This window comes from Sciurus vulgaris, assembly GCF_902686455.1.
Source record: "Sciurus vulgaris genome assembly, chromosome: 7".
Taxonomy (NCBI): domain Eukaryota; kingdom Metazoa; phylum Chordata; class Mammalia; order Rodentia; family Sciuridae; genus Sciurus; species Sciurus vulgaris.
This window is the reverse complement of record NC_136467.1, coordinates 34,471,688-34,497,985: the sequence shown is the minus strand read 5'-3', so window position 1 is coordinate 34,497,985 and position 26,298 is coordinate 34,471,688. Positions and strand designations below refer to the sequence as shown.

Here is a 26,298-nt window from a genome sequence, read left to right as displayed (position 1 = left end):
ATCTTCACTCTACATGACTCCTTTCCCTGGGTTAAAAGCGACCTAACAGGTCACTATTTCAGAAAAAGTATTAAATTCTCACAGCAAGAAATGGTTCTGAAATAAGTCTTTTTATCATGTATCTTGAGGTAAATAATTCTCATGAATCACATTAATTTTAGACCTGGGAGGGACCTGAAAAAATAAGTTAGCCAGCCCTTATTTTATACACATTAGAGAATCTAAGAAATTTTAAACTGAGCTAAGTAATGGAGAGGTCAGAGGTTTTTTGCCGTTTTGCGCTTTTTTGCAATGCTAGGGATTGAACCTAGGTCCTCATATCCAAGACAAGCACTCTACCTCTAAACCATACCCCCAATCTTTTTTATTTTGAGATAGTCTCACTAAGTTACCCAGGCTGGCAGCAAACTTGGGATCTTCTTGCCTCAGTCTCCTAAATAGCTGTACAGTTAGTTGTGTGCCACCACAACCACATAAGAAATCCATTTTTTAAAAATGTACTGAGAAAAGGCAAGTACACCCACCATGCTCTTCTACACACCCAACCCTTTCAAAGAATATCTGCCAGATATATTTCATCTACATTACAAGTTAAATCAACTAAGTGATGAGCTCATGTTTCTTAACGAATTTGCCCCTCAGTGTTTTCTCAAGTGGAGCTTTTTTCAAACACATGTTCCTTTGGTACCCTATTTTCCCAATGCACCTCACAATATTGAGCTTACAATTTCCCACAGAGGAAAATAAAACAAAAATGAGGACAGTGGTTTTTCTTTTTTTTAAATAGGCATTACTCTAACATTTCAACCATGCATACCATTTATCAGAGCAGAGTAGGACTCTTCCTTTCACTTCAAGTTGGTGCTGAAACTGCAGTAGAAAATAGGCACCAGCAAAGGCTGGAAAAGTAAGGGCACCTGTCCAAGAAAGCAGCAGCTACTGCTATATCACAAGTAAGGAATAAAAGAAAAAATCTACTATCATTTTATTCTTCTGAAATCCTTCAAACATAATTTGTAACAGTAATACATAACCTTTAGGATACTGCTAAGTAAAATGCAAGTTTGTCTTCCAGGAAACCTGGCCAACCCAACCACCAAAACCAAATCTGCAGGGTATATCAACCAGCTCTGTAGCTGATTCCTCACCATCACCTTCTATTTATGTTTGTGCATAATGCCTGCCACCCTGTGAGGCCAAATTCACAGTATTCTTTATGTTCCAGAAGAATGATGTCCTAAAAAAATAATGTCACCTCATGTCATCAAAGCAGAGTATCCCAAGAAAAGCACCAACTCACATTTATCAGTAATGAAGTCACTGGCTACTCAGCCCAGGTCTGGGGTCACTGCTACCCACTTACTTGCTGGCACCATATAATCCAAGGACACCTAGATTAGGATAAACCCCTTAAGTAACAGTGCTGACACAATTCAGTCTTAGTGCTTAAGTCAGAGGTGGCCCAGCCCAGGGTCAGGAAATAATGTGACTGATACTAGAACCCAAAGATAAACGCAAATGTCTTTAGGAAGCAAAGTTTCTTTCCAATCATGAAATGAATTCCCCAATTAATTTTCTTTTTGGGAGCAAAAAAAAGGGAAAAACTTCCAAATGACCTGGAGAGTACGTGTAATCATTATCACCTAAATATAATGACTAATAAGCAAAGACTACTCAAGAAAAATGAAACCACACATCACACCAGTGTGCTTCATCCATAAAGTGATAAGGCTGTTTTTCTTTACAGTTCACCATCTTCTGTGGTGAGCAAATTGAGGCAGAGGGCAGGGTACCAGTATCGATCCTAATAAAAGCAAGCAGTCAATCAAAAACAAGATCCTTTATATTACACCAAACTTTTTGGTACAACGGTAACAAACTTAACAGCATTATTAAGAAGCACAGAGTACTGCCAAAGAAAAACAAATCCTTTGTGTTTCTTCCTACTTTATCTAGCCACTCAGGTCAATTTCCGTCTTTTTCTTCAACACTTAAGCTGTCAGTTCTAGTGAGTTTCCCCACACACCCCAATCATTCAAAAAACTTCTGGAAAAGAACCAAAAGCATAATCAGTTTTGCCAAATGTCATTCAGATTTAGTCCCCACCCAAATATTTAGCTATTTGTCCTGCTCATTTCTCCATCTTCTTTTCTTTCTTCCTTCCCTTATTTCCCTACATACAGATAAAACCTAGCATTTATTTCATTTCTTCCTCACATTATATCCCTTAGATTTTCAACACTAAATTTCTCCATTCCTCTTACCCCTATTTTGATTCTTCTCTCAAAATAAAATAGATCAAGCAATGTACAAAATTGTAAGGCTTCAGGCTATGGAATGTAATATTTTAAGACTTTCTGTGGAGGCATTTTACAGAAAACAAAAACTGATTATTCTCCATCACCTATCTTCCAGACATTCCTCCACATCTCAAAGTCATTTCAAATGTCACATATACTTTCTTCTAGATTTAGACAGAGAGAAGGGTGAATGTGAAGTCATAAAAACTGCCTCTAAAAGTATGTCTAACTACCTGTTAACTGAAATTTTAAAGTGTGTAAATCATGCCTGACTTGCTTATTCTCCAGAGATATTTCTTAGATCAGCAGTACCAGCACTACAAACTCAAGAGACCATGTTCCCTTATATGCCCCAAGGCACTCAGAACACGTTTATTATTACCAGAACATGGCAATAATACTGATACTCCCCTAGTACAACAGAGTCAAAGGAAAATTATAGAGCGAGAGAAAAAGAACAGAAGGACACGGCAGACACCTTTGTCCTTGAGGAGGAAACCCTGAAAAATTAACAGTAAGGAATAAGTTGAATTTCAGGACAAGTGCCCTAAGACCATGTGTGAACAACTGCCAAAGGAATTATACAGCTAAACATAACCGAAAAATAAGACAAATACATTTCGGTATAAAAGACATTTGGGCCAGGCCCAGAGGCGCATGCCCATAATCTCAGCTACTCGGAAGGCTAAGGCAGGAGGATCTGAAGTTCAAGGCCACCCCTGGCAACCCTGTCTCAAAAAATAAAAAAAAAATAAAAAAATAAAAGAAGGTGTGGAGGTGTGGAGGTGTGGAGTTGTAGCTCAGTGATAGAGCACCCCTGGGTTCAATCCTCAGCATCACAAGGGGGGGAAAAAAAAAAAAAAAAAAAAAACTTTTGGTATATGAGACAATAATTACTTTGACAAAACCATTTTTTAAAAAGTTTTAAGGGATTCACTGGCTTTAATATGGCAGAAAAGAAAAGCTCCAAATATGTTTATGCTAAATGTAAAATATAGGTTTTTAACCTCTGTTCCTTTCAGAATTATATCAAATAACCCTCAAACAGCTACAATCCAACTGTATCATGATGATCTTTTGAAATGTCTACAATCACTTGGGCCAAATTAAGCAAACAGCTGTGTTTGGATGGTCTCAATTTTTCATCATTCAGACTCAATGTCATAGTTAGCTAGCCTTAACCATTACTGATCAGTGATCTCTAATTTATCCTAAAAATGATTCTACCACAAAAACACTTCACAAATTCTCCCCAGTAAATAACAGCCAGAATGCTACAGGGAAAAGTATACTGGAATAGGCAGAGTCGGTTCTAATTACAATTCTAAAAGTAATTTTGAGCAAGTAATTTAACTTCAATTTATCAAATTTCTTCATCTTTAAAATAAAGGGAGGGAAAATATATTATCTCCTAAAGTGCCTCTTAATTCTAAAAATTATATATTTTTGAAAGCACTTGGCAGGGCAAAGTGTACACAAAATAATAAGAATACTGAGTGGAAAAAAGACATCGAAACCAAACATACAGCATGAGCTCCACTTGATGAAGTATACACAAACACACATTTACACAAGTATTTATTCCACACACTATAAATATAGTGTAATAAGGGAATAATGATTGTATCTATAAGGCTGGCTTTCATCAATTATGTTTCTCTGTATTTCAAATTCTATTCATAAACATGTCAATTACCATTAAATAGATTCAATCTCTTGAATCCAAGCTTGCCATTTTCAATCAGAGCTCTTCAGCCTCTACAAAATACACTAGCTATCAGAGTTCTCTCTCAGAAACACTGAAAGCCCAGTCTTTAATTGAGGGGAAAGAAGAAGGGGAAAAACCCTCAACTTTGTTTTTCCACAGCTATTTTTTTCATCAAGGATGAAAACCCCACCCTTACCCCCACCCCTCTTCACAAAAATCTCTTGGGAGGGACTGAACCCAAGTAACCTGAAACTGGAATTTCTGGGACTGTGTGGTTTTCAAAAAGCACTGCATTGTCATCTCCTACCTCTTCACACACACACACACCCAGAATTGGATTTCATACTTAAAGTTTGCAACAAAAATCTCACACTAGTACTTAAAACATCCTTCTTTTTTTCTTTCTTTTTAAGCATGGGCAGAACACATCGGAAAAAGAGAAGAATGACTTGGCACCTTTGGAGGTGATGTCATTATCAGCCATGGCTCTGAACTGTCCCTGGAATGCAGCTTACAGCTTTAATCTCTTAGCCCACCCAAAGTTGTTTAACATACACACACCCTTCCTGGCCCTAGAAAACCTCATAGTCAGACTTGACTGTGCTCTGATCAGAAACCCCTGCACCTGCAACTTTTCAGTTTAATCTTTTTGTAGAACACAATGTCAAACACCGCAGGACCATCCTTGGAAGACGAAACATTAGCAGCTCTAAACCTTGATTTAATATCTCTGGCAGGCCTGAGAAGGACTAATTCTACATGCCTATCTATAAGCAGTTCCTGACTCATGATAGGTTATATTATTTCAAAAGTCTCATTTTCAGTCTTTTTGAAAAAAAAAAGACTACATGTCATAACCCCCAACACCAGTGAGGGCTTACTTAGAGAATGGGAACCCCGGGGAGGGTGTGAGATAGGGTAATGAAAGTAAAGCTGGGATGTGAGCCTCAATCCTCCATCTGTAAAACAAGGCTAAGGAAATACAATAATGGGCAGTCCACACGGATAAAACAATGCAGGCAAAATGACAATTTCTGGCATGAAGTTAAACTCTCAAAAGGGTTAAGCCTGGCATGGCCACACAGTCCTAGAAACCCAGCTACTTAGGAAAGTAAAACAAGCCAACTGCCAAGTTCTAGGCCAACCTGGATCACATGGCAAAACCAGTTCTCAAATGAAAAGAGTTAGGTATGTAGCTCAGTGGTAGAGTGTTTGCCTAGCATGTGGGAAGTCCTGAGCTTGATCCCCAGTACTACCAAAAAATAAAGTTAGTTATTATTATTACTTTTTCCCCACAGAAAATCATTAAAAGCGGTATTAAAGTCCCTATGCCTAACTAAGGAAGTACAACTATCTGTAATGCACTTAAAGTATCTGGAAAACAAGTGCAAATTTTAACACCTGTAAGGAAAACACAAAAAGGAGTTCCAACTGAAACCTACATCCTCTCCAGAGAAATGGGTGCCATCCATGCCACACAGTGCAAAGAAGACTCTCTACCCTCTAATGCTCCTCTGAGCAATAACCACCACCCCGCAAGAGACGCCAGAGACGGGATAGCTGACAGGAAGGTGGGGCCTGAATTCTGAAAGAATCTTAAAGGTGTAAGAGGTGAAAAAAATCTAAGCCTCTGCTCAAATCACCCAGCTGACATTTTTTTCCCCTTCCTTTCTAAGACCACAGAATATAGTCTCCCACATTCAGTCTAGAAATCAACATTTGGCAATTTTCTATAAGATTTTACTATTCATATGTATGATGTGTCAAAATGCATTCTACTGCCATGTATAATTAGCACAAATTTAAAAAAAGATTTTACTATTCATTACAATAGGAAAATAGATAAGCCCAAATATGTTCACCTGGTTTTTAAATTTTTTTTTTTTTTTAAATCACATTTAGCTGCCAATGCTAACTAAAATAGAAAAAGAAAAGTCAAGACAACAGGAGAAGCCAGGCTTGGCGGTGCACACCTATAACACTAGAAGTTCTGGAGAGTGAGGCAGGAGGATAGCAAGTTAAAAGCCAGTCTCTGCAAAAAGCAAGTTGCTAAGCAACTCAGTGAGACCCTGTCTCAAAATAAAATAAAAAAGTAAGGCTGGGGATGTGGCTCAGTGACTAAGTGCCCCTGAGTTCAATCTCCAGTATTGACACCGGCGCCCCCACCCCAAACACAAAATAAAGACAACAGGAAAAGGAAGACACTAGAAATCATCATTTGTAATTCCCAAACTGTGCTTGCTTACTTGATCTTTTACAGGGCTTTATTACCCATACAAACCTCCAAAAATTATTTTTCAACTATTCCTGATAAAGTTTTTGTGAGCAACCCATAACAAAGTCCCAGAAAGCTTTCTCCCTATAATCCAAATTACATCAAAAGTGCCCTCTCCTCACCACCCAGCTTTTACAGACTTGCAGGATATTAGAATGTCCAGGCCCTGGTATTTTTCCAATCTGCTTCCCTCTGTCTGAGAGTGAAGTTGAGAGACTAGGAGCTGAGCCAAAAACTCAACCAACATTGGGCCATGCCTTCTCCACTAGCCAACAATATTTACCATGCCATGTTTAAAGCCTGAATCCCAAACCTTCACCATATATAATACATTCCCAAATCTAAACTCCATTTACATATTATCTTTTCTAGAAGGCTCAGAGCAGAGCACTGTGTTCCTACTTTCAAAAGGCAAATCTCCAATGATCCTGTTCTCCTGAGCATCTGTTATCCATTCCCACAGTCAGATCCCCAAGTTTTTAAATTTTTCCATCTGTGACCCAGAGTAAAATATTTACGTCCCAATTTAGCTCACAAATACACAGTAAACACCCAATTTTAATAGAAACAAAGTTTTTAAATGACCATGTATCATCCACTCTGATGAAGACCAAAGCCTAAGCTTGGGCAGTCTATGCTAAATCCAATTCCAACCCTTCCACTCAACAAATCTTGCTATCGGGGACTCTACCTCAGTCCTCCCCTTTTCTTTCCTCTCCCAAAGGGGAAGACTTCTTAATTTTCATGTAAGTTTCTTACAAACTAGATGAGGCCACATGTCTACTCTATTTCACTCTTTTAAATGCTGGTAATGACCCTCTAAAATGATTTCTTGAAAAGCCCAGACCTCTACCCCGACCTTTATGTGTCTCACATACCTTACAAACCTTAAAAGGACCCCTAATAATCCCAAGAAATCCTACAAAATTCCCAGGTCAACACACATCCCTACTCTCTGAGACACAGATTTCACACTATACAAAAAGCAAAAGAAGTATCAACTCAAAAAATATTTATAATCTGATACTAGAAACTGGATGCTCCTTATGTTCTTAGCCATAGTCCAACCACAGCTGTTCTCCAATAGGGAAAGTCTAAAACTATATTACCAAAAGAAAAAAAAAAGAACACTAGTCATTCAGAAAAAAAGAAAGAAAAAAAAAGGAGAAGAAACAAAATCTGCCGTGGTACAAAGCTGAGTTCTAATATTAAAAAGTTTAAGGGCACACAACCACTGAACAATAAAGAATAATATTTACTTTCAAAAAGTTTTCTCCCCTACTTAAAAAATGTTTGGTAATATATATTCTAATTATCTTATGAAAGTAGTCCATGTGTAACATATCCTGCCTCTCTAATCACTGTCAGGCATAACAGTTTATTGTCCAAGCATAACGGGTTCACCAACGCAAGCACCTGTGTAATCAGACACACTCAATTTGCAAGGTTCAAGTCCACTGGCAACGCCACAAGTTGATAAGCACCAGTACCCTGCTAGTGGATCTTCACTGAAACAACTCTTCCCACAATTATCACTAGATTGACACCAAGTATCTAAATAAGTGCTTTCATATAATTCAACAAAAAAACACACATTATAGAGTTGCAATTTATTTTAACCCAGGCTATTAATGGTAACAAGAATACAAATAAGAGAATGAACCCAGAAGTAAAATGAAGCTGGTGTCTGTGAAATGCAAAAACCAGTGTAAGTCAAGGGTAAGGAAGATTATCGGCCCAAGGAGAAAAGAAGCACTTCAGTCCAGGATACAAGATGCATACAAGATGCTATAAGGAGCTCCATCAGGCAATTACTGCAGGACATCAAGGGCCATTTCTATCACTTTGAAACCCAGTTCTTCCTAACAGGGATAAAGAAGGAAACAAACCACAACAGCACAAGAAGATACTTCAGCATGGAGGAAATGCAAGTGAAAACATTTATCTGCAGACATGGCCAAGAGAAGGCCTTACTCTTTCAGGACTTGGGCATCAAAAAAGTTCATGCACTGAGTGCATGGTGGTGCACGCCTGTAACCCCAGCAGCTCTAGAGGCTGAGGCACTAGGATCAAAAGTTCAAAGCCAGCCAGGCTCAGCAAAAGCAAGGCACTAAGTAACTCAGTGAGACCCTGTCTCTAAATAAAATACAAAAAAGGGCTGGGGATGTGGCTCAGTGGTCGAGTGCCTCTGAGTTCAATACCCGGTATCCAGAAACCACACCAATGTAATCATGTGTTTATAACAATTCCTTTCACTCATGTAGGGCCCTTCTCCAGCACCCTGACTTTCAATCATCTACCCAATCATTTTTCATTATTCAGTTTTAAGACTGCTAATGTATTTGCTTCTCCTCCTCCACCATTCACTCAACATTTTGAGACTGGCAGATCTGTAACCAGCACCATGTTTGGACAATGCAACCTAGTAAGGGACAGACAGGGAATACGCCCAAGACAACAATCCATTCTGAGAAATACCTACTACAAAAAGAAATGTGCTTAGCAGCTCTGGAGGCTGAGGCAGAGGATTCCCAAGTTTAAGGCCAGCCTTGGCAACTTAGCAAGACCTTTCCTCATAATAAAAAATAAAAAGGTCTGGGGATGTAGTTAGTTCAGTGGTAGAGCCACCTTGAGTACAATACCCAGTACTTTAAAAAAAATCATATATATATATATATATATATATATATATATATATATATATATATATGCAGACAAGTCCAAGAACAGAAGATAAGTAGGGAAAAACTGGAGGCATACCTAAAAGGTGAAGGGAGCAAAGAAAGGAGGTACAGACCCCCCAAGTATTTGCAAAGGCATCAAGTATAAAAGACCACTTTCAACTTTCTGCATTTAACCAAAATCACAAAGGTTATAACCAAGAACTTATGAGGTAATAAGATTAAAAAAAAAAAAAAATCAGCCTATTACTCTACTAACAAGGTAGATATTTGATAAGTATTAGACTCGGGATTCTTTTTAGTATTTCCCAAACATCCCACTTATATTGTATTGTAGTTTACAACATGAAACAATACTTGACTCCATGGATGTAGAGACCTACGTATACCAATCACAACTGCATTCTCTGGTACTCAATATAATTCTAAGACACACACTGGGACCCTCCTCCTACTCAAAACTGCATTAAGTGAAACTTATCATTGGTCAGTATCCCCCCACTTCCTTCTTGGGCTTTTCTTCCCCATTAAGCCAAGGTAGTTTACATACCACTCTTCAGCTGTCCATTAATTGTGGCTAAGATGAATAACAGATATTAGTTTAAGGTGTGACTTCCCCTAATTTGGAAATAGCGGGTGAAGGTAGGAAACAAGTGAAAGACAGAATTCAATATAAGGTCAACCTGTGTCCTTCAGCTCAGAGCTGGGTGAGCAAACAGATGGATATCCTCTTCCTCCCATCTCTAGGAGAGAGAAAAAAAAACATGTGTGATTGCCATTGAGTTGTTTTGTTGAGAAAATCTCATGAAGTCAGAGTTTCTCAGGAATTAGATTTAGCCTGGAGCCTACACAGCTAGATCAGGGTTTCTCAACCTCTGCGGTATTGACATTTTGATGTGAGGAGCTATCCTGCACATTGTAGAATACTAGCCTCTCCATACCAAATACCACCAACATGATCAAAAATGTCCCTAGCAGTTGCCAATGTTTTCAAGAGAATCGCCCAGACACTCCCACTGTGGCTTGAGAACCACTATGATAGATTATGATAACTTAGTGATTAGTCAATGAAGAATAGGACAAAATACTAAAATAAGAAAAAGTTTACACCTAACCAGCTATTTGCATTTTAATGAAAAGCTATTAGAGATCCTCAACAGAAGAAAAAAAATCAAAATTAAGGTCAACAAAATAAAGCAAAGTCTAAAGCATCTAAATAGCAATGTGATTGCATGTACAATGTGGTAACTGCTAATTCAGACCACAAAATTATATTGAACAATTAAATACAAAGATGCTTGAGGTAAGATGGAAATAGCACCTAAGAAAGAACTTACTGAAAACATTAAATCAAGTCACATCTGCTCATTCCACATATCTAAGCCCATTCTGCAAAAATAATCTTGAGCAGATTTTTATTCTACAAAATGAATATCTGGAATACAAATTACTTTGAAACAATAAGGACCATAAAGATAGGATTCCAAATCCCAGCTCCAACCATGTCAAACAAATGAGATTAAAAAAACTTTATAAATTTTCTATAAAGTCTAATAATCAAGCTTTTCTAGCTGTATAACACCCTCTGTAAGTTGTTTCTCTTATGCAGAGAAGTGAACGATAAAACCAAGGAAAGGATATCAGTATCGTGCCTGGCATACTATAGGTTACTATTTAAATGGCAACTACCATAAGTTGCACATACATATTTTATAAACATGCTTCTAATATAAAATGGAATATATGGCCTATATGTATCAAGGGGGGGAGCATACTTCTAATTGGTTAACTGGAAAAAAAAAAAACACATGGACAAAATCCATTCCTATAAAATACATGCTTTAGATGCCAAGATTTGCCTTCACGTTTAAAGCAGGAGAAAAATGAATGCCCATCAAAGCACACAGTTATAATAAAAGCAAACTATAAATGCTACCTTATTTTTTAAATACCGTATCATTTTCCACTTGTGCTAACTCAAATATACTTCCCTAGACTTTTGTCCAAAATCAGTCATAACATCATGTCAAGCAACTGAGATTAAAAATTCACTTTATAAATGTTCTATAAGCCTAACAATCATGTGGGAAAAAAGAGAATTTTCTCACACATACCCGAAGCCAGTTTGTAGTTGCTGTTTTTGCCTCACAGAGGTTGTTTTCTAGCCACAAGCTACTACAAATTGTTCAGACCTTTTGGCAGCAACACAGGAAACTGCCCTTTTCACCCGTTCTCCCACAAAAATGTAGTCAATTTCTAGGCAAGCCCATCTCTCAAGGCTACTTGCTTTAGGGAGCTAACTGCGCACAATTTTTCATTTAGCAGTAAGAAAGAGCCCCAAATATTTTGCATTTTTGTAAAGAGAACTGAAAGCAAGTCATCAAAGACATTTGGGTAAAGTTCTTATTAAATCAGCTCATAAAGTGTGCTATACCAACACTTGAAATTTATAGAGCATTTGGAATCACAGCTGTTTCTGTTTTATCCACATCCTGAAGGATGCAATAAGCAACACGTGAAGCCATTTCCTGATTCTTAATTATCTTTGGCTTCCTACCACTTTCAAACTGCCATGTTTCATATATGTAGCTTAAATAATTGATTTTTTAAAAACTATTAAACTCAAGTCAGCCCACTCACTGTATCTTCTATTTGAATCTAGAGTTTTTCTACAATTTTATGCATCACATAAAGACATTAGGGTAAGTCACAGAATGAAGTTGAAGTTCCTTAATTTTTTATTTTTTTTTTTTTAAATCAATGCACATTTTTCTCCTTTGATTATTTAAGGGGAGGTGAAGGCGGGAGGTGGTAAATTACCCAACAGCTGTAACGTATTTAATTTCTAAAAGTAAAGCCAACATTGCCTTTTAAATACAAAATTAAAGACAACCCTTTGAAAACCAGGAATTCCTTTGTTTCCATTTGGCTTAAAATTTCAGACTGATGATTTATTAAAAAGACAAAGAAGTCCAAATGGCAAAAAGGCATTTGCAGTCACTCACAAAATGAAGCTGGCTGGACATTACCATGCCGAGAGGAGAATCAAATGCCAAAATTCAATCTATGAACCAAGTTCACAATTCATAGATTTAAAAAAAAAACACTGCCCATTATTTTCCAGGGCACATTTTCTGTCTCCAAAGATGACTTGTAGCTGCAAACAAGTTACAATAATGATTCAAAGACAACTTCTTCAAAAGGGTACAGTATCAGAAAGTATTCAAAAAACACACAAAAATGATAGGCAAAGTAAGTTCAATTCAATTACACAAGACCTGTTATACTTTGATTAAATGAAAGATAATCAAAAGAACATTTTTTTCAGTCAGAAACCAATATAAATACTAATTTAATATATGCTCAAATTCAGAACTTTTCAAAGGCACACTAATTATAGCAAAATATAGAATACACAGATATATAGAATCATATAGAATACACAGGGAAGAAAACTGGAAGGCAAACCAAGGTACTCAAATTAGAAAATCAAAGGAAAATGCTTATACACCTAGTAGATGGCGAGACCTGGCTTGCCTATATCTAGATACAAAAAGCGTTATCTTGTTATTTCAGGTAATTTTTCCAGTTTAAATAGATTAAACTGCACAGTGGAACAAGCACTAACTGTAAATATGCTTTCCCTCACTGCTTAACTTAGTAATAACTAAATCAGACTCTTTCATCTGCACAACCAAAACATACCAAAAAGATTTCACAGTATATCAGTTTATCAGCATCTTCAAAGTAAATATAACTGTTAATATTTATGAGAAAGTGTCAGTGGAAAGAGAAGGAAGAAATAATCTGTGTTGCAGATTGACGCTGAGGGCATGAAGTAGTTGTGTGTGCTGCTCAGTGCCATCGTAAAATTATCTACAAGCCAAACTCCAAAAAAGCCAAAGCGCATTTCTCAAATTAGCTGCGCACATCTTCACACAAGTTGCTGTTGAGTAAGTAAACAACAGAAAAACAGTTGCCCAAGGTTATCCAGGGCTAGCATAAAACAATACACTCAAGGTCACTATCCAAACACCTGGGTTTTCTGACCCCTGACGGAAAAAATCCGCCTGGGAAGATCTCTTCCTATGTGAATGGGCAATTACGGGATCTCTCTACTACATCTACATTTTTAAATTTCTCAAAGAGGCCCATCTTGAAATAAAATTGGACTTTTCTAAACAGCAAGAGGTGAAAACTGCAGAATCAGTCACTATTTCTGTCCTCATCCTACTTCTACCCTATATTCAATCAATATCTATTGTGCAGTGACTACATTAAAAAGCACACAGCTCCTGGGAGTGGTAGTGCATGCCTGTAATCCCAGCACTAGGGAAGCTGAGGCAGGAGGATCTCTAGTGCTAAGCCAGACTCAGTAACTTAGACCCGAAGTAACTCAGTGAGACCCTGCCTCTAAATACAAAACAGAGCTGGGGATGTGGCTCAGTGGTTGAGCATCCTTGGATTCACTCCCCACTACCTGCCACCCCGCAAAAAAGCACACATCAGAGTGATAGTGAACAAGAGAAATTTATTACCAAATGGATTACCTGCATCTGTATTTACAAATGGTAAATTGAAGGTTGTTTGGAAAACTTTGCTTGTGTTGTTATTGCTTTTGTTTTTGTTTTTTTAGGATCTCTGTATGGCAAAAGCACTGAAGGCCCTGCGTGCGTCCAAAATGAAAAACTCAGAACATTTGGCTTCAATAAAGCCAGCACTTTCTGAGAGATGGGTTTCAGCTATGAATCGTCTACACTTGTGAGCTGGAAAGGGTGAAAAGGGCAGTTTTCTGTGTTGCTGCCAATGGCTGAACAATCTGCAGTAGCTTGTGGCTAAAGAACAACTTCCCTGAGAAGAAAACTGTTAACTTCCAAGATGGCTTGGTATACTCGTGCAGAATAATGTGACTTTTCTTTTTCTTTCTTCATCCACCCTTTTCTTTATACCTTTTCCAGTAAAATCCTTCCCTGGAACTCTGTATCATGTTTTTAAATGATATTGCTAATGAAAAGAATGTTTGAAAATAATGCTTAATTGTAAGCCAAGTTCAGCAAAAGTATAAATTTTGAGTATTAAAATTCTTTCCAGTGTTCTCCACCCACAATTATTACTGTATTAATTTTGTCCAGGCATTTCCTTCAGGGAAGCGCTTCCTGAAATCATCCTACAAGTATTTATTAAGCACTTAATAGGAAAAAGAAAACAAAATGCACTCTCTCAATCCTTTATCTTTCCCTCTCCTTCCCCCCAACCCCCACCCTGGCTATTCACTGAGAAGAATACCAAAATGAATGAGAAGAAAAGAAAAAAAAAAAAAAACTCACAGCCCTTAAGAAACCAATGAGTATTGGTGAGAAAGAGGGAAGAATTCCGAAGGTAAAAGGGACCAGAGAATCTGTTTTTCATAAATTCACTGGATGATTCTTATGTGTGCTAAGGCTTAAGAACCACTTCAGTCACCCCAAAAAACAAAATGGCAATAAATCAGTGCATTACTCACCACTGGATCTCTTCAATTAGAAAGCCATAACAATTATATTTAAAATACCACTTGTTCCAAAAACCTATTTACACACTACTTATGCAGGAATAAATCTGCTGCATAAATTAAGTATAACTAGATGCTAAACTGTGCACTGGAAAAAATTATAAATTATTAAAAAAACTAAATTAGGAATCAGAGAAAGGTGAATTCAAGTTCAACTACTGCCACTTATTTTGAGAATAAAAAATCTTGCATGGTTTATTACTTCAGAAAGTAAACAGAACAATTAAATGAAAATATTTATAAATGTTTTGCAAAGTTCTTTAAAACTTTAATATTATATCAATGACAAGGAATAATTCAGAGGTTTTAATATCCCCATATGTAAGAACCATGTCAGGAATAAAACAGGCTGGGGATTTAGCTCAGTTGGCAGAGTGCTTGCCTTGCAAACACAAGGCCCCGGGTTCAATCCTCAGCACCGCAAAAAAAAAAAAAAAAAAAAAAAAAAAAAAAATTCAATGTCCTACCTACATGAAGGTTAGATTTGGAATGCTTTTGATTCCCCCACACCCACTTTCTGCAAGGCAGAACCATTAGGTATAATTGATTGCTTTATAAATCTCAAATACACTTAAGTCATAACAACAAGGCAAGCAATTTAGACTCACACCTAAATATATATCACCCACATCCAAGTACGTATTTCACTACAAGGCAAATAAGCTTCCTTTCCAAAGGGCCAGGCCCCAAAGCTGTTATAACTCCCCCTGGAATACTACATATTGGGTCTCTGCGGCCTGTTGCCTGGGAAGTGAAACAATTATCCATTACCTCATGAACCTGCAAAGACTCGAATGTTTGCCAAAAAGATAGAAAGTGAATGCTGAATGCAGTCAATGATTAACAGTGGCTCCCTGAGCCAAACTCACAGCAACAGGAATAGCATCATTCTGAAAAGTTTATATGGATACTACATCAGCAAAAAAGGAAATCCGTGTGTGATTTTTAACTTCTTATCCCAATATTTATTACAAGATAACACTTAAGAATAGCATCCTGGTTCATCTTTTTTAAATAAAACGGAAGAATAATCTGTGTGGACTTTCAATATTTACTCAATTTTAATTCCCTGTAGTGATCGCAACTTCCCATGTCATTTTTTTTTTCAACTTATTAAACAAAAAAATCATTTTTCATTCACCAAAAATGTATTAAATTTCCTTGGCTAAACATTAGAGATATGACAGTTAAATGAGTTTGCTTTCCCCTAAGAAATTAAAGAACCAGGCAGTGCACCATCTGTCTATAGTTCCAGTAGATTGGGAGACTGAGGCAGAAGCTGAGGCAGTAGCTGAGGCAGTAGGAGTCCAAGTACAAAGCCAGCTTCAGCAACTTAGCAAAGTATTGGGCAACTCAGTGAGACCCTGTCTCTAGATAATATATAAAAAAGGGCTGGGGATGTGGCTCTGTTGTTAAGTGCCCCTGAGTTCAATCCCCTGTACCAACAACAAAAAAAAAAAATTAAAAGAATTGTGTGAAAAGGTGGGGCTGGGGCTGCAGCTCAGTGGTAGAGCGCATGCCCCTCATGAGTGAGGCACTGGGTTCAATCCTCAGCACCACATAAAATTAAATAAAGATGTTGTGTCCACATACAACTAAAAAAAATTTTTTTTTTTTAAAGAATTGTGTGAAAATTATTCATTCATGTTTCTAAGAGTCTCAAACTATTCCAAAGTCAATTCAACTATCTGGTAACAAGCTATTAAAACAGTTTATTCAAAGTTGCCATGACTTGAAAATATTTGTAAGAAAGGCAAAGTGAAATTTTTTGCATCTTAACTTCTAAAATAAGCCTATGTAAAATTCAAATAATATACAGCATACGTTACTGGTGGCTGATTACCAAAAAAAAAAAAAAAAAAAGATACCAGTAAACAAAAGTCAGTGTTCCAACATGTTTTAAAAATTAGATACCTGACTTTAAAAGTTAGCAGATATAATTCATGAAGATCTGCACTGTTATTGCTATGAACAGATAATGGCAAATCACCAATTAAAATTACCAATTACTCTAGAGAAGTACTGACACCTTCTGAGAATTAATATCTGTTTGGGTTTTTTGTTGTTGTTGTTGTTGTTGTTGTTATATACTTTTTAAAAATACCTGTTTAAACATACTAGCCAGAAAACACAAACGCTATTAAGCCCCTTAGAAGTGCATATGCCCAACAAATCTCATGACATGCGCAAAAAACAACTTTCTACTCCGTATACAAAACTAATTCTCCCCTTCTGAGACTACCTAGTCATATATTATTTGTCAGAGACTGGATCATCTTTCAGTGTGATGATTTTTCTCTCTAGGGAATAAAGCAATGAAGTAAAAATATTCCATTATCTGATGCTCAGGACATACTAGACTTTATAAAAAGTTGACCCTAAATGGTTTACTATTTTAAAAGGGAAAATGTTAATTATAAATGTATAATCGATTCATTAAATCTGATTTCAACACTGAACACAAAGACATTATCAAAGATATATACATTCCTTACTGAAGGAGCTTTCAACAAGTTTTTGTGTCTCCATAATCATAAGAAATGAAGATTATGTGGTCTCTAAATCATATACCAAATTATCTAAATATATACTCAGTTATACCAGTTTCATGGAAGTTCTTCAGGGCATAACATCTAGCACAAATAAACACACATTTACATACACATTTTTTCTCTTTATTATTGACCTCCAATCATATTTATGTAATCAGACAACTCAAATGCTGTAAATATCATTAAAGCAATGTTTCTCACTCTGATATAACCTGAATTTGCCATGCCTTTAATCCATGTTCCCAGTTCTCCATAGATGCTATAGAAGTCTTATTCCCTTTCTGTAATGGTTAGTTTGCTGAGAGTATATTATAATGACTGCTCAACTCAGTAAAAGAGGGTTGCAAAGAATTCTGTGAAGAATCACAATTCTCTGGATAATCATTGTACTTACCTAATATTGAACATCCCAACCTTCTCATCTCCAAAACAGTATAAACCATAAAACAATGGAGAGAAATACTAAAGAGAAAAATAATCTTAAACATTTTACATTTGCATGCAAATTTTCCTCCCTTGCACCTCTTGATCCTTTCCAAAATTCTGGAAAAGAAATACAAAACTTTTCCTCCTTAGTGGGTTACACTTAGGAAAAGCAGCAAGCAAATGTTGAGACTTTCTCTTTTTCGATTAGGCTTGAAAAGTCAAACAGTTTAGTATTTATTTTGCAAAATCCTGATAATACCACCATACCACTTACACACCCTGGTAAACAGTACATTAATCATTGTTCTTTTGAAAGCAAAATTTGCATTCTACATTTCCATTCTATGGAAAAATATTTTTAAAACATTCAAAAAGGTTTAGAGCTATCATAGCTCTATTTTTAAAGATGTCAAGTTAACTCCAGAAATTAAAAAGTTCATTTTCCCCCACGAAAACACTGAATATGACTCATATGTCCAAAAATGTCTTAGATTTTATACATTTACTTTGGAAACCTAGAGATGCCTATCAAATTACAAAGCATTGTCCTAAACTTGCCAGTGACATTTACTGCTACCAAACAGTTGAAAGTTGATATTTAATAGGCCACAGCTGTTGGTGCCACAATACCTAGAAGTCTGGACATGAATTCAATTGTTCTGAGTCCTCTGTCCAACCATGAAATTCCTCAGGGGAGGATTTTTGGGTTTTTTTCTAAGCTGCACTCTCAAACCATACAAGGCCTTCTAAACTTCAAGGAGAGCTGGGTGCAGTGGCATAGGGACTCAGAAGGCTGAGGCAGGAGAATCTCAAGTTCAAAGTCACCCTCAGCAATTCAGGGAGGCCCTAAGCAACTTAGTGAGACCCTGTCTCAAAATAAAAAACAAAAAGGGCTGGGGATGTGGCTCAGTGGTTAAGTGCCCCTGGGTCCAATCCCCAGTACCAAAAAACATAAGAGAGATGACTTTAATGAGGATAACAAATGAATTGCAGCCATTCACATATGTATGTATACTCAGTTATACAAACTAAAAACTATTTGTGTGCAGATCTTCAACTACTTAACCAAAAGGTTCAGTAGTTGCCCCCTGCTATGACCTGTGCTGTGTTTACAGCAACTACATGAGAAACTAGAAGCTCAACAAAGTGAAGTGACTTCCTCAAGTGCTAAGCAAGCAAGAAAAAAAGGCCCTGACCCCCTTCCCTTAACCACTGAGCAATGCAGCCTCTCACAGCACAAAGGGCTCAGTAACCCTCCCTGCATCCCATACCCCAGGGTTCACTCTACCACCGCCTCTCAGACCCTCGCTTTTAAAGTATCTCAAAGCAATTACTTGAGCAGGTGCTCCTGAAATGGCCAAATGTCAATGGGTTTTATTGACAGTGTATCTCAACTGACTAAATGGCTAGGAGCTGGCTAATAGTCTGCTATATCATCTTCAGAAAGCAGAAAGTTAGTGACAAAGGATTTTTATGTAAGCTTTCTTTTGAATGGTAATAAGATCAAAATAAAATGTGCAGCCTTTCCTACATATTTTAAATCCTCAAATATTATCTCTAGCATACACTACATTTCTAAACTATTAAATATTTATCTTAGTATTTAACCATTTTCTAAATCAAGTTAATCTGAGTCATTTATATAATGACTCCACCAAGCTGTGTAAATATGAAGTCAATTACATGTGTACAGCCATAGCTACTAATAAATGAGATACTCTGTAGAGAAATACCAAAGGCCCATCTTATTAAAAAGTTTACAAGAAATGATAAAGAATATTAAAATGCAATACAGTGTTAACTATATGGCAGGAAACCTCCAAAAAGATAAGATCAAATTGTTGGTTTAAATACTCAAAAAGCAGACTTACCTAAATATCCTCTTGGACTAACAGACAGAAAAGTAATCAAACAGGTAAGAATGAGAAATGTCCAAAGATTTTTAAGGTGACAGTAGAGTAGGCAATTAAAGTAATAACAATGGACAAAAGTCAACAACAGAAAAGACTGACCAGTAGCCGAACACAGTTCCAAGATAATCAAATAAACGGTAATTTTAATTGAATAGGTGTAGACTAATAAGGAAGTTGAAAGAACACATTCTAAGCTCCAGGTATTCAGATTATCTTGTTCAATTAATTCAAAATTTTACTAACTATAAAATCCAACTCTTAGCCGGGTATGGTGGTGCATGTCTGTAATCCCAGCGACTCCTCCAGAGGTTATAGGAGGATCAATCAGCTCAGCAACTTATCAAGGTCGCAAGCAACTTAGTGAGATGCTGTCTCTAAATAAAATATTAAAAGGGCTGGGGATGTGGCTCAGTGGTTAAGTACCCCTGGGTTCAATCCCAAGTACCAAAAAAAAAAAAAAAAATCCAACTCTTGGCCAAAGTTACTGTCCAAAATTCCTGATTTTCTCATTTAATAATTCTGCTACATAAACTGCCACTAAAAATAATTTTTAGATTTAACTATCTGAAAATGTAAAACTACAAACATTTACACCCCCAAAAAAATTAACCAACCCATGAAATAGTAATTATATTCACTCTAAAACTAGCCTTCTAAGACAGATACAGTGGCACATACCTGTAATACCATCTACTCAGGAGGCTGAGGCAGGAGGATCATAAGTTCTGCCTGTGCAACTTAAATCCTGTCTCAAGACTTTTTTAAAAACATGCTGGGGATGTAACCCATTTGTAGAATAGCCCTGGGTTCAACCCCAATATCAATCAATCGATCGATCATACAATCCATAAAAGCAACCTTTTGACCATGAAGCTCTGATGATAACTTTCTAATTGAAAGTTTCTCCAATTCTCAAGGTGGGACTTGAATGAAGTACACAAATGAGAACTACAAAAAAATGTAAGATAACATTGTTATTGTAATACTAACATTGGTAGAAGATTTTCCTCTTTAAATGCAATGAAATGATTTCTTGAACAGTGTAGCTATATACTACAAAGGACATTACTCCAAAGGAAATAGGGTGAAAAGGGGAAAGGAAACGAGGGATTTATTTCAACTACAGAGCATATCTCAAAATAGCTGAAATGAATATTCCTAAAAACTGATCTGAAGGGAGAAAAAAATCACTCAAATAAACAGAATAAATCCATGAACCAGTGTACCTATTAGTTAAATCCTATACATTATCAGATCAAAAGTCACAGAAATAGCCAGACAGCACAATGAAGTCTTGCTTAGATGAGCTCTATAGTGGTTTAGAAAGCTGTGGAATCTTGATATGAAGGTTTCATCCTTCCTTCATTTTCTTTCATCCATGAAATTAATTTATCTCCTTTTAGTTCCTGAGGATGTACAGGGAATAAATGGCATAAATTTTTATTTCTCTGAAGCTAAGTGCCACATAAAATCTTTGTTTTTAACTTACAATGGAAAAATTGGCATGCACAGGTCATAGTATCTCAACAGGTCAAAGTAAAAAGTAACAAATGGCACTTAGTTATTTAATTTACAAAAGCACTTTAGCTTTTTTTTTTTTTTCTTTTTGGCAGGGGGTAGGGGTGGTACTCCGGATTGAACCCAAGGGTACATGAATACCCTGAGCCATATCCCTAGTTCCTTTTTTACTTTTTATTTTGAGACAGGGTCTCGATAATTTGCCTCCCAAGTAGTTGGGATTACAGACATGCACCACCATGCCAGGCAAAATGATAAATCTTACTTATATTTCTGTATAGTTCTAATGTATATTTACATTTCACACAATAAATTTAAAAAAAAAAAAACACACAGGCTAAATCTATACAGTCATCAACATTTGAAGATACAGGACAGAAAATACTTATGCCTGTTAAAATATTTCCTAATAAAAGTGATGAGCCATAAGTCAGTATGCCAGCATGGTACATATCGCAAATTGACACCAGAGACCTGTTTTCACAACCAAATGAGGGAGAGGCTAATTATGGTTTCATTTTCACCAGAAACAAACTGAATCTGGTATGTGTGACGTACAAATAAATACACTGGAAGGAAAGAGGTCTAGAACTGAAATCTTTCTTCTCCTAAACAGTGTTCTTCCTATACCTACTTTTGTTTGAACACATCACTTATCCTCTCTTTCAAATCATAAACAGCATTCATTTTTAAATATTTATTCTGCTAATGATACATGCCTGTTATTCCAGACTTGGAAGGCTGATAGGAGGACTGCAAGTTCAAGGCCAGCCTGGGCAACTTAGGAAGACCATATCTCAAGATAATAAATAAAAAGGACTAGGAATATAAGCTCAATGGTAAGGCTCCCCTAAGTTCAATACCTAATACCAAAAATTTTTTTAAAAAAAACAGGCTATTAAAAGATCACCCTATTTTTCAATCTGCTTTGTTCATTCCTGAACTCTTGATCTCTAAAAAATAAAGCTAGCACCATATTCTTCGGGGTTCATTTCAGAAGAACAAAGAAGACTAAGCTCAAATCCTTCCAAAAATGGGAACTCAATATGCCTACACAGCTTAAAGGTTTCACTTCCCTAACAGGCACCAAAAAAAAAAAAAAAAAAAAAAAAAAAATTCTTCATACCTAACTGCATGACTACAAAAGGACAATCACAGAACCCACACCCATAACAAAATGCACTTGCACAGCTTCAGCATTCTACCAATTTGGAAGCCCTCAGTTAAGCAGATAAAATTCACCATCCTAGTTCATTAAAGTGTCCCAGACCTCTCTGAGCAAAAGACTAATCTTACATGAAAACGATTTGTTCCTGCTATTGTGGATAGGCAGTTTGAAGACTACTTAAAAGAAAAGAAACACCGAGTAAACAATGAACAAGGCTGGAAATGACAATGTGCAACTGAGATGCAATCCCAAACTTTTACAAGTAAATAAATGTATATCTTCTTTCAACCAATAAATTATGACAGTTAAAGAACTCTGCTGCCCACATCATTCCACTGAAACTTCAGTGGACCGCATACCTTTGTCCTTTTCTTAAATCTAACATCTAAATGTAAGTCCTCTGCTTACATGTTCCACCTCTCACCTTCTGCTTCTCCGTTCCCTTTCACCAATGCCTTGACCTTCAATATGTGGTCAAATGGCATATATGTTTCCAGTGGAAGTCAACAAATTTATCAAGTTCTTCTGCAACAGATGCTGGAGGAGATTCAAAGACATTAATGAACTATTCATTGTTCTCAAAAATTTTATGATCCAGTGCAAAAAGATGTCCACAAGTAAAATATTATAATACAAGCTAGGTAAGTCTTACTCTGATCAGACTGAGTTTAAACCTAAGACCTTTAGGACTTTGCTTCTCTACACTTCAGTTTCCTAATTTCTACACTGTGGATAACAATGTCCTGTAGAGTGGCTATAAGGTAAAATGAGATAACTGATATGCTTTTTAGTCCAGAGCATAGCAAAAAGTAAGCAAAGGTTAGCAATGTCATTGTTCATTATTAGTACAACAGAAAACACAATGCTGTCACATTACAATGAACAGCACCAAAGTTTGATGTCCAGAATAGACTTTCTAACTAAAGTGATTAGAGAAGAATTGAGGGAAACAGAATTTCAGCTGCAACTTAAAATAAAAAGACCTTACAGCCGGGCATGATGATGCACACCTGTACTTCCAGTTACTCAGTAAGCTGAGGCAGAAAGATTCCAATTTTGAGGTCAATCTAGACAACTTTGTGAGACGCTGTTTCAAAATAAAATTTTTAAAAAGGCTGGGGATGTGTAGCTCAGTGGCAGAGAACTTGCCTCACATGCATGAGACCCTGGGTTCAATCTCCAGTATCACAAAAAAGGGAATGGAAGTAAAGAAAAAAAAAAAAAAAAAAGACCCTGTGAAAAATGAACAAAAAGACATTAGTTACAACATAGGTCTGGGGCTAGTCTGCTTTGTACAAGGTGATGGGCAGTAGACAATCAATGAAAATTTCAAGGTCCTAATTTTTTTCCATTTGTAAGTTAAAAGAGTTAAAGAACTGTCAGAATTTTCTAGGACTCATATTCTTTAATTTCATATAGGAAACAGGTAGGCAAAATGAAAGCAGAAATTCCAGGTGGTTATAGAATATGTTGCCTGATGGGGCGGCACATGCCTATAATCCCAACAACTTGGGGGCCTGAGGCAGGAGGATCCCAAGTTTGAGGCCAGCCTCAGAAATTTAGCAAGGCCTTAAGCATCTCACGAGACTCTGTCTCAAAATTTTAAAAAATGTCTAAAAAGGGCTGGGGACACAGCTCAGTGATAAAGAACACTGGATTCAATACCCAGTACCAAAATTAATATTTGAAAATTCTGAAAAATACATAGCTCTACAGAAGCCAAGGAAGAATCCTCTATATAAAGCATATGTTAACTCTGACTTCCACCCCTAGGTAAGAGAGAGCTACTAAGGGTTATGGAGTAAGAGAGTGACATAATAAAATAAATCAGCATTTTAAAAGCAGAAAGACATGACCAAATAACAGCATAACAGTAAAATAAACAGAATAGAGCTGGGCAGAGTAGTGCACATCTATAATACCAGACGGATGGCAAGCTTGAAGCTAGCTTGGGCAACTTAGCAAGATCATAAAAATTTTAAAAGGGCTGGGGATGCAGTTCATGGTAAAGTGCCTAGGGGCTCAATCCCCAGTAGTGTGCATAGGTGCACACAGGCACACATACACAGAATGTTGCAAACTCAACTATGAGGCAACTCACATTGCTATTAGTGCTTCAGATGATTCTATACAATAAAAAGATGATCCAAATCAGTTAATGTACTTATTGATTTCAAAGGAAGCAAAAAATTTTAATAATCTGAACTTCATTAAAATCTCCGATTCATTTACTAGTTTTCATTCTTTCCATAAACTTCTACAGAATGCTTCACAAATGTTAATCACTGGGAATGAAACGGTTGCTGCCCTGGAAAAAAATGACACTTAGGGTTTTAAAATCCAACATAAGAAGAGCCATTAAACTTCCTGGAAGACAAAGACAGGTATTAACTCTACTTGAAGGAATCAGAAGCGATTTCACAGAAACGTTGACATATAAGCTGTGCCTTGAATAATATGATTCACTTTCACAGGATCAGGGGGGTCTTGAAAGAAATGGCTCAAAAGCATAAAAATGTTTATCACCAAAGGAAAAAATCTGAAAAATAAAAAAATAAATAAATCAACCATTAATTAATTTCCTTGTTTTGAAAATGATATTCATCCTTACACTTTAAAAAAAACAGTTCAGGGTTGTACTGAGAGGAAAAAAACTTCAATGGTTTTCAGCAAACATTTCAGGGATGAGGAGAGGTTTTATCATGCATCACGCATTTTAGAAGTATTTCTTGTGTAAAAACAAGACAAAACATAAATACACATACAAAAATACACAGAGAGAATATCAATAAAAATCTGTTAAGCCACAGCTCCAATTGTGTATGTGGAGGGTAGATTCTTGTTTGGATATTTTCATCTTCTTTCTAATTTGTTTTATCTAAGCAATGGTATCAAATATATTCCCTGTAAGATTCCTCAGATCCTCTGTACAGTGATACAGAATATAACTAACTCTCTACACAGATGACTGTATTTTTCATATAAGAAAAACACAGCTCTAGGGTTTCCAAAGGGACAATCTAGTACCAATTTAAATTGCTCTAATTCACAATTCATTAATATAAATGGGAAAGAAATAATGAATTAAATTGTTCTGGTTGCTTTTGCCATCTGGAAAACTCACAGAATAACTTTATTTACTAGAAATAAAGTATTCACAGTTTCTGCAGTTAAAACAATTTGACATTTTTAAGTGCTGGTTGTTCAAAAATAATTAAAGGGATTCTTATAGTTGCAAAAATAATCTGATAGTTATTTTACAAACCAAAATGCCTAAGAGGCATGAAAAGAAATATTTCTAACTAAAATACAGTTATTGTCATTTATTTACTCCAAAACTTAACTCACTGGAAAATAAATACAGAATTTCATTATATTTCCTTCTGCTCTTGGAGAATGTTTTTTCAAAGCATGACATTTTGTTTATATTAGTATGGTATGCAGCTGTATTATTTGTACCGTAGCCCAACATTCAGTAAGTACTCAAAAGTATTTAAAAACTGGCAGTTCATATTTAATACTTAACAAAAGAGTCATGATAGTGACTATTGCCAGCACAAGGATAAAACTAAGCCCCATTTATTCTAGAAAAGAAAAGTTACAAAACAGAAAGGACTATTTCTTATGTGATGAACACTATCCATACAATTAGTAGGGAAGCCAATTTACAAAACCAAAATGTGTTTTAAAATGTCAGACACTAACTTAGCAGAGGTTTGGAAATATGATAATATACTGTCATTCCATTACCAAACAGTTCACAAATCTAGTTATACATTGCAACTCTTTATGAAACCTCATCTGTTTACTCAAATCAGAGGAAATAAAGTTGTCTGCAGGAAACCAGTAGCTTACTGATCCAGTGTTACAAGGTTGACCTTCTGTGGGCAGCATGTTTACCAACGCTTTATGTTGGGGAACAAAAGCAAAGGTTAGGATGCAAACCCGTCCTCATTTCCTCTGAGGACGGACTTTTCAACTACGGAATGTGTTGTAACTCTTGGATTTCCAAATTTACTGTCATTTAATTCATGGCCCAGGAAGCTGATCATCTGAATAGGAAAAAAGTTATAGAAATACTTTTTTTAAGACAAAAACCTGACAATACAAACTCCTGAAATACTGTGTACCAATAATAACTAAGTAGAAAAGCAAAGTTATAAGTGCTAAGGAGCACAAACTATAAAGTGAGAAGAGACCTCACAG

The 26,298-nt window shown here is 36.3% G+C and overlaps 1 protein-coding gene across 14 annotated transcripts in view; it reads right to left on the bottom strand.

Annotated features, from left to right (window-relative positions):
• EPB41L2 (erythrocyte membrane protein band 4.1 like 2) overlaps positions 1–26,298 on the bottom strand; it is a 193,489-nt gene that overhangs the window by 148,116 nt on the left and 19,075 nt on the right. For 2 of the 14 annotated variants that reach the window (XM_079148174.1, XM_079148173.1), the window contains exon 2: positions 24,559–24,631. The exons of the other annotated variants lie outside the window; for them this stretch is intronic. The gene's annotated coding sequence lies outside the window, so the exon portion shown is untranslated. The remainder of the gene's footprint in view (positions 1–24,558; positions 24,632–26,298) is intronic. 14 annotated transcript variants of the gene reach the window in all.